The sequence below is a fragment of the Agelaius phoeniceus genome, chromosome 13 (genome assembly GCF_051311805.1).
Source record: "Agelaius phoeniceus isolate bAgePho1 chromosome 13, bAgePho1.hap1, whole genome shotgun sequence".
Taxonomy (NCBI): Eukaryota; Metazoa; Chordata; class Aves; order Passeriformes; family Icteridae; genus Agelaius; species Agelaius phoeniceus.
Genome location: NC_135277.1, coordinates 8,124,535 through 8,134,368, shown reverse-complemented (window position 1 = coordinate 8,134,368; position 9,834 = coordinate 8,124,535).

Here is a 9,834-nt window from a genome sequence, read left to right as displayed (position 1 = left end):
CATTGCAATTTCAACACAATATATGTCATGACTTGTCTTAGAAAATGAATTACAGGGCTCTCTGATAAGGCCTCATTTTACTCAGAGTAAAGTGGCTCCATACACCCAACAGGGCTTTGTTAAGATGGAAGCATATTGTAGCACTAATGAAGCATGAGTTCAGCCTAATTAACAGGATGGCAACAGCAATCATAAAGCCTTTTCATTCACTTTTATACATTCTGTCAGGGTAACAAAGTTGTGTTTGGGCTCTGCTGGAACCCTCTGGCTTTGCTCCCTCTTTGCATGCCTGCTAATCCCGCTCTTTGTTCCAGCGGGCCGGGATCCAGCCAAGCACTGAGCCCATATAATCAGGGATAACAAGGCAGGACCCCTGGGCAGTGGCTCTGCTCAGCCACCCACCTGCCAGCCCCCACTCCTCACATTTAACTCCAGGCATGAGAGCTGATCCCTTGCAATCAGCGGGGCCACTCACGAATTTCCACTTCAGCACATGCTAAAGTGCTTTACTGGATTATGGCCATGGTTTGTATTGTAAGAGGAAAAGTCACAGGCAGAATTCATTTTCCTGAATAACCTATTCTGCCCATGTTGGAAAACAATAGCATTCTCATTACCCACTTCACAACTCACCTGAATGAACAGCAGAGGCTCCTTGCCTCCAGCTGCTCTTTCATTTGGGCTTGTAAGATGAGCCTTTGAAGGGCAGTGCAGGGCAGGTGAGTTGTGTCTGATGTGGGTATGATGGAGGAGATATCCAGAGAGAAACTAACTTTGTTTTATTAATTTCAACATGTTCAGTTGAAATCTCTCATCTGAAGTTCTGAAAGTAAGCCTGCAGATGGGGAGCCACAGATCCCCTGCCTGGCCCAGCTCCAGCTAGGGTAATTACATGCTGTCTGCCTGAATCCCCTCATATGGCTTCACATGGAAAAGTCATCCTCCACTTCTCCTCCTGAAATACTGCAGTGTAGCACAGCAGTCACAGAGTGGCAACTGAGCAGTGTCTGCAGTTCAGCAGTGGTGGGAACAGTTTCTCATGGACTAAATAAAGGCTGAATTCCTCCAGTAACCACTACAGCTCCCCTGGAGAAGATTTTTGTGTTTCAAGGTATAGCTCCTGGCCCATGAGAGCTTCCAGATGGCTCGAAATATGCACAGATAAGGCTGGTGGAAGGAGTAGTACAGGGACATCCCTATACCACACAATCTTGGGAAAAATTCACCTTCAATTCTGCAATAATGAAACCTGACTGCAGAGGGTCACCTTTCCACTTCATTGTAGTCAAAGGTGTGGCCCTGCTGTCAGTCACTTGGGACATCCTCTCCAGAGCAACTGCTCCAAAGTCATTCAAGATCTACACACAAACTCCAGCGCAGAGTCTGACCATCTCCCGCCTTCAGAATGAATTTGCCTTTCCTTGGTTGAAGTAAATCACACATCACATTTTTACACAGAGTAACTCTGTAAGCAGCATGAAAAGAGATGAAGGAAGCTGTGATCAAAGCCTCTGGTAAGACTACAGTCATTGAGGGCACCTAACAAGATGCCAGATTTTGCTCTTGTTCTAAAGTGTTCTTCAGAAGCTGCATTTTCGTTTGATCACATATTTAAGTAAATCAGATCACTGCAGCAAAACTTTCACTGGAAGAATTTCATTCTCTTCTACCAGTTACAATGTATGGCAAAGTGATAGGAGCAGGAAAGATAACCCACTGTTATTGGGGGAGACTTGAATAAAACAAAATTCAGATGGAAAGGCTGGACAGCTTTCAGAGGCTGACAATGTGTGGGGAAGTCTGTCTTGGTTAATGCATCTCAGGTCTCACAGTGACTACTATTTTTTACTGCAAGGAAGCTGGGTCAGGACAAGAAGAGAGGTGGGACAGTTTGGACATAAGTGACATCTCTCATGCCCTGTCCTTTGCTGGACTGCTTCTTGTTCTACACTGCCTTATTTTTCCAGAACACAAAAATGTTTGCATCTTCCATCTTTGCGATGTTTCTGAATGGTTATATTTTGTCTGCACCTTTTCTAAAACATAAAGGGTTCCTATAACCTTGGCATTTTACATCCTTGAAGAGTTTTAGCAATATCACCTCAGCTTCCTGCAAACATCAACATAGTGAACAGATCTCTTCCCATTGATCTCATCAGACAAGCTAAATACTGAATAAACCCAAGCACTAGATTATCCTCTTATTCCTAAAGGTTTGCAGAGGAATTCTTCCAGATTAGAGGTACATGATGATAAAATCATAAATGCAGTGCTGTCCTTTACTTGACCTGAATATAGCTCTTCAGTTCCCAAGAGATTCTTCCTCTTCCAGGAATCTAGTTTACCTAAAAAAGATACAGTTCATTTGTACATAGTAAAAATAATTCTTGTGTACTAGTTTATCATAGAATTATTAAAATCCTGTTCTCTGGTGATTTTTTGTTACTTTTATTGAACAGCAGAAATGCCTGCAGTGAAAGTAAGATGAAAAGCTCCAAAAGTATTATTCCCTTAAGGGGCCAAAAACATGCAAAGAGCAATTTCTTTCTAAGTGTTTCAGTTCATACTAAACTTGCAGGAAAGGAGCACGACAAGCTTTTGCTAAGTATGGCATCAAAGCAGAACTCAGGAATGCTCAGGATATTTTCAGTAGCAGGCCCTGGTACAACATATACCTTTGTTTTCAGGTATCTTCTCCCATCTGGCTGATAAAGCATTACTGGGGAACTCCTGAGAACTGAAGAAACTGGTTTGGGAACAGAATGTAATAATACATTACAATGAAGCTTTTACAAGTGGGTGTCAAACCATTTTTGTTGGTCTGAGAAAAATACTGTAATAGGAAATGAAATTATTAGAAATTTAAAACTTTGAGACAAAATGTTGGCAAGCTCAAGACACAGACAAATAGTTACAAAATGGCTTTATTCTCCCAGGGAACATAGCACCATCAGCAACAAATATGCTGCTTGTCTGTATTTATATTCCAAACAGTCTTGTTTCCCATAAATCATTTATTCTACATTTTCCTGGGTTTTGTTCTAGTTTTTTGTTGGTCTTTTTTCGGAAATAAATCATATCCATTAACAAATAATGGCATGGGACATATTCCCACGCACAGGCAGAAGTGTTTCTCTCAAATCTGTCGAGATACCCCAACTCCTGGGACATTTTGAGTGGTGTGACAGTGACATTCTCACAGCACAGTCATCAGCACAGATGCAAAAGAACTGATTTTCCCAACAAATGCTGCCTGGGCAGATGGAGCTGGCAGGTCCATGGATGAGGGAAGAGGAACATGAGCCATCGTGGGTGCCCTGGGAGCAACAGGGTGTTAAACAGAGGGGGATGAAGATGTAAGAAAAGGATGAAGCCCAGCACTGGATCTGAGGAGACATCTCTGCTCATGGAGTGCTGACCCCCATGGCACTGAGTGAGGTTAAACTGCAGGGCCTGGTGGGGAGATGCTGCCTGTTCAGAAAAACCTGGGAAGTAGGACTTCAATGACCCCAGGATCTCACCCTTGCCATTGAAAAGGCATTGACTTTCCTGTTATAGTCTGTTTCTTCCAGAAAATAAGGCAGTTTGGACTCCCTCTTAATTGAAAATATTTTTTTTAAAGTCTCCCCCCTTATTTGAGAAGATGCAGGGTCAAAAATAAATACTATTGAAAATACTACTAGAAAAATACTGGGAGTAGGAATGGGAAAGGTCACTCAGGTTCATGCCTTGATAAGAAGAGCTCCAGCTCTAGACACGCACATAAAGCTCAGCAGATGGCAAAACATTGCAGTTCACCAAACTTTCTTTTGTCTAAGCTGGGACAGGAGCTCAGGTGCTGTGAGTTGAGTTTTCCCATCTCTCCATCCAAGCCTGCAGGTCCTCTGCTGAGCTCCTCTCCTGCTTTACACTGACCCAGCCCCTCCAGAGCCAGGAGGACAGACAACCAAGGACAGACAACCTCCAAAACCACTGCCTGTTCTCTCAGCTCTTTTGCTTTGAACCCAAATTTCAGGTGGGCAGCAGGCAGGGAAGAGAGGAGCAGGGACACTTTCTGCAAGGACAAAGCCTGCTGCAGTGTGCTGCGCAGAGCAAGTGACCCATCCCATCTCACCAGCGTGAACATGAGCTCCTGCAAGGAAAATAACAGGGGAAAAGCATTCAAGGTCTTTTTTTAAAATGTTCTTCCCATTTTCTGAATTTTGTTCTCTATTTCAGGTAGCTGATTGAGGAGTTTTCCCCTTTACCCACAGCTGGAAATAAGAAACCCGCGAGGAGAGCCCTCATTGCCAATAAATGGCTCAAGAACTTCCCCAGCTGGGACCTGCCAGGGCAGGCAGATTACAGCAGCCAGCATCAGCAGATTTGCATATTCAAAGCCCGTAATTGAGGAATAAGCAGTAATGGCATTATGCAAATCCCCGGGCTCTGAGTGGCCGGAGCCAGAGCTCAGTTTACACATCCTTACCAAAATAAACCCGAGAGGCAGCACAGGGCAGGCACAGCCAGGGAACGGCAGGAAAAGGCACCGTAATTCATCGGGAACTAGCCCTGAACTCCGGCAGCTGAGCCACCTCCTTCCCCCCTCTATATTAGATATATTTGAGCTCACAGTGCTCTTCTGGGTCCATGGTGAGTTAGAGGGCAAAATTATTGCCTGCAACAGGAGAAAGGCCATAGAAGTATATCAATAAAACAACATCCTTTCATGTGCTACCGGTGAGCTAAGCAGCCAGTATCGTGGTTCCTTCCTTATTTTTTTCTTAACCCTTTTCCACCTCCTCATCAGCAGAATTGGATCTGAGATGGTGTATTTCATCTGGAGGATAATTCTTCATCAACTCCACTTGTGAACTTGTGCTTCAAGGTCAGCAAAGGTTATGGAGAAATGAGTGGTTCAATTGGCACATTTAAAAGCAAGTAATAATTACAAGATTTTTTTTTTTTACTTAAAACACCTGAAATACAGCCATGCTTTCAGAAGGATCCTGTTCAAGTCTGTCACACATTATTTTCCACAATACATGGCTGACTCTGCACCAGTAATTCACTTCACCTTGATTCATGAATAACTATCCCTCACTTCATACTGTAAATACAATTCTAAACATATGGGAGAGAAATTATAGTGAATTAGGGTTGTACATTATCACTGTGATTAGCTGCATTTCTTACCCAGCAGATGTCTGGGTAGTAAAAATCCCCCATGAGGAGAGTATCCTGGAGTTTCCCAATTCCTTGATAACTGGGCCAAGAATTTCTCAGTCCTGCTGTGCTCTGATCCTGGTGGCCCAGAGCAGATGCTCACTGTCTGCCCATCTTCTGCAGCACTAATCCCACTCTCCCCATGCTCCCAGCAGGACATCACGCTTCCCCTGCTTTTCTCTCTCATGTTATCTTCCCCCAGAAGCCTTCCCAGGGACATTCATCATTCTCACAATACCAAAACACTTTGACAAACTGAGCCAAACACCTCCCCGGTGTCGTATCTCTGATTAGCACCAGAGTTACAAATCCGATGACTGATCTGGCTGTAACTATTGTTGATACTGGCAATGCCATCACAAGCATCGAGGAGGTGCTTGTAAGATTTCTCAGCCCCCATTTGGCCCCTCTTTTCTTGGGCATCTCACGACCCCACAGCAAGGGACAAGCTCTATTCCAAGCAAATGCCTGAAGAGAGACACAGTGAGAAACTGGCACAAAATGAAAGCCCACAGAGATCAAGCAAACAGTCCCAAAACATGGAAGACATACGGTACTGCCTTGAGAGCTTTCACATGAAATTATCTTCCCCACTGCATTGCTTTTTCCATCCCACAGGTGCCTTACTTTTGGCAGCTCAGCTCTTCCAGCAGAGAAAAAAATAAGTGTCACTGTTCCCCTCCCTCCCCCACAATGGCTCTTGTTCCTAGAGGCTATGAGAACATAAATGGGTATTTTTGTCCTCTTTGCAGGCTGCTGACACTGATCACTTTGTCGGCTGTGGCTGGAGCCACCTTGGGGGCCAGTGGGCTCCTGCATGGTGTGACTGGGCATACCCAGACATTTTCCTGCCCTAGAGCTCCAGTACATCTCAGCTCCTCAACATTTCATGCTCCTGAATCCCAAGGGATGAGCTTTTCACCTCTGACAGCAGTGATCTTGCACATGCCCCATCCCAAACATCAGCACCAAGATCAGCACCGAGCTTCCTTCTGGCTGTCAGACACAGCTCTGAAGAAGTAAACAAGTGCTGTCAGATACCTTCTAAATTCCTGCCTCAGCATCCTGAAAATATTCTTCCAACCTCTTTTCTTCAACATGAGCCCTCATCATTGGGCATTTGTCTTATGTTATGTCTCTAACCTTGAATACCAGATTAGCAACTATCTTTAAACTGGTAAAAAGGCTACAAACACTAATTCATCCTTCTAGCAGAAAGTGACTTTTCTACCTAGTAAGAAAATGAAAGTTTAAATGTAAGTAATGTCCATTAATTTATCATTTACTGAACAGTTATTGTTCACTGACTCCAAAACAGCACGAGGAGTAGCTCTGAGGGCAGCACTAACATCCAGTTCAGTCTCTCCAGAGCAGAACCATGGCTAAAAGGCCCATTTTTAATATACTGCATCCATAGACATCTGCTTTTGAAACCTGGAACTAAAAGCCATGCAAAGCAGCAGAAACCCAACTGAACCAACTCACTGGGCCAAAATTTTCAAGGTTTAATTGCATAAACAAAAATGTATAAAAAATACATATTTGTGTGTTGTGCATTACTGTTTTTTTAACTTTTACCTGGCAAACTCTTCAAGGCAGCACTGTTTCAAGGAATTAAGAGCTGTAAGGTGAGCAAAACATGAGCCCTGCTTTATTGAACAGCCATTAGCCATACTTAGAAACTGCACCATAACATTAATTTTGCAGCTACAAGATATTGGCCTTGAACAGAATTAATGCATATGCACATATTTGCTACACAGTCATAAATTTTACTAATGCAATTTTGTGAGCCTCTTAAATGGTAACCATTGCAAAAAAAAAAAAAAAATTAGTAACAGGAAAAGCAGGGTAAAGTTCAACAGCAATATTTCATTACCAAGACAAGCAAAGAAGATAAATGACTCAGCTTCCTTGGTTCTCTCCTCTCCCCCCAACATTACATGAGGAAGAACATGCTGCACAACATGAATCTCTGTTATTGTTGGAAGTGTGACAGTCTGGCAGGACAGCAGATCAGGAGGATTTTTCAATGCAGAGATATGTCTGTCACTAAAGCAGAGTTTGCAGCAAAGCTGTTCAAAAAGGAGCAGATTCCACATAATTTCCAGGGACAGACAAAATAATTAGCATCTCTCTAGTCCCTCTTTTTTACTGCATGTAATTCCCTCTTTTCCCCTTCTTCCAGGGGAACACCTGCTGCTGTGGGCACAGGCTGGAGCCCCACCACGTGCTGGGAAACAGCACACTGCACACAGGCTCAAAATGAGCAGGGAAAACAGAGCAATTCTGCTGTGAATAGCAGGATTTTCCATTTTTCTTGAAGAACCAGCAATCAGAACTGCGTGTTCCTACTCGAGGAGCTCACCCATATATTTCCATCCTTAATAAATGAAATCAGTTTTCAGCCCTCTGGTTGCAGAGGCTGGCAGGAAATGTGGCTCCCACAAAGCCCAGTGTGAAAGCAAATGGGACTTGTTTTGTAGCTCTGCCATTTCCAGGGCTGTCTCATGATGTTTTGGGGGTGATGAGAAGAGGGGCCAGGTCACATTCCCGTAGTGCTGTCAGCCTCTCCAGTGGGATAAGGAGATCACAGACCCCAGGATTTTTTTCTTAATGCTGAGGCCAAAGCATTAATGTCTGGCAGAAAAATTCCCTCTTTTTACTGAGGAAATCTGGTTAACTTTGAGAAAAGGCAAGATCTGAGCCTTCACTGTATGTCCAAAGACCTGCTTAGTGCCTCAGAGAAATATCCCAAAATCCACAGGTCCAGGGTGCAGGAGGGCAGGGAGGAGCAGGACTGGGGATTTGCTGCCACAATGCTCCTAATTTCTAAAAGCCCCCAGCCTCAGCAGCAACCACATCTCCAGACGCCCACCATTTCCTCAACCCTGCACTGTGCTATGCCTTGTAGAAAACTTCCCTGATCCAGAAAGTGCTTTGCACATCTCCCCACCATCCACTGCTGCCCACCAGGACCAGCAGTGCCTTGTAGTGCCATGCACAGTCCAGGCACAGCTGATTTCTTGGGCTGGGCTCATCCAAGGCCATGATCTGGTCTCCCTTGAAAATCTCAGTCTGTGGCTGTTGGGAAGGTGTGGATGTACTGTTGCTTCTGGAAGAGCTTCATGCCCCTCCTGCACATAGTTTGTACTGTACTGAACATAAATAAAACCATAAGGAACTTACTCATGGAAGGAGTTTGGCTGCTGACAGCCCACTTCTTCCTTGTTTGAAGATTTTGTTCCAGTAACTAGGTGAACATTGTAGATTCAGGTAACAGCCTGCAAGATATCAAGTTGTCCTGTGTCTCAGAAGTCATCCAAAGTAGCCAAGTTTGCTGGAGAACCACTAGCACAGCAGCACTTTACAAGATAAAGTGGTCTTTCCTGAAAAGGCAGCAAGGAAAAAACAAAATTTAAAAAATTACCTCATCTCCACAATTGCTTCCCCAGATGCTTGGCTTTTCCCAAAGTGCACACAACACAACTGACCTTTCCTTTCAGTAGGAGCGCACCTCTACGGACAGGGCACTGCCTGCTTTCCCTTCTTCTGTTTGCAGATGCAATTGGATGGAGACACAGGGGCTCCTCAAAAGGAAATGTATGGCCCTTAGATCCAATATTCTGCTTGTGACTTGTTTGTGCAACAGCCAGAGCCATTCACCAGAGCTCGATCTGAAATCAAGGATTTATTCAACCAGCACAATCGATTGCTGTGACACATTCAAAGCAGCACTGAGCTCCTGGGGCTGGGCCTTGGTTGCCAATACAACATTGTGTGCAGGAGTTTTCTTCTACCTTGAGACTCAGTGACTCCATCCAGCAGACAGAAACCTGGCAGCTGCTCCATCTTCCAGCACAGCGACGACCCAGATGAGATCTATATATCCAATATACGCAGCTTCATGGCTGAGGAAGGCTGTGCCAGAGTGCTTAGGATTTTTTGGCATGAGCCTGGTCCCACTTAGCATTTTTATGAATGTTCCTGCTCCTGGATTCATGCTGTAATCTAAAAATCAAAAGGGCACTCCTGCTTGTAAGCTCCTGGACTTGATGGGTACAAGGGAAAAACCTGAAATTGATGCAAACCCATGATAAACCATTGGTGCAAATTAATGCAAAACTATCTCCAAAACTGAAACCAGCACCAAATTGTGATGGATAACCCCTCCATGAGGACCTGTGGTTGCAGCCTGACTCACAACACGTGAGCACCCAAGGTGGGAGCTGCTGGTGTGGCCCTGCAGAGAGCACTCAGCATTCCCCATCCTGACCAAAACTACAAAACCAACACATTGAAGGTGTTTGTGCAGCAGAGAGGAGGAGTTCAGGATCTCACATCTCTGTGTTTTCATGTCACTGCCCATTGTTTGTGAGTCCTCTTCCACAGCTGCCCTCTGCAACCTCTGACAGTGGTAGGTTCAGCTCTACCTCTGTTTCAACACCTGGAATTTTAAGACAACCTGATTTTGCAAATAACAACTCACAAGCAGCAAATTAAATTCATACAGGGACCCTAAGCAAGCTGACTGCCTGTTCACAGGTGATTATAAACACTTATCTCTAGACTGACATAAAAGGGACAGAGGTTGCATAAACATGTAAGTTAAAGAGGTACCAAAATATT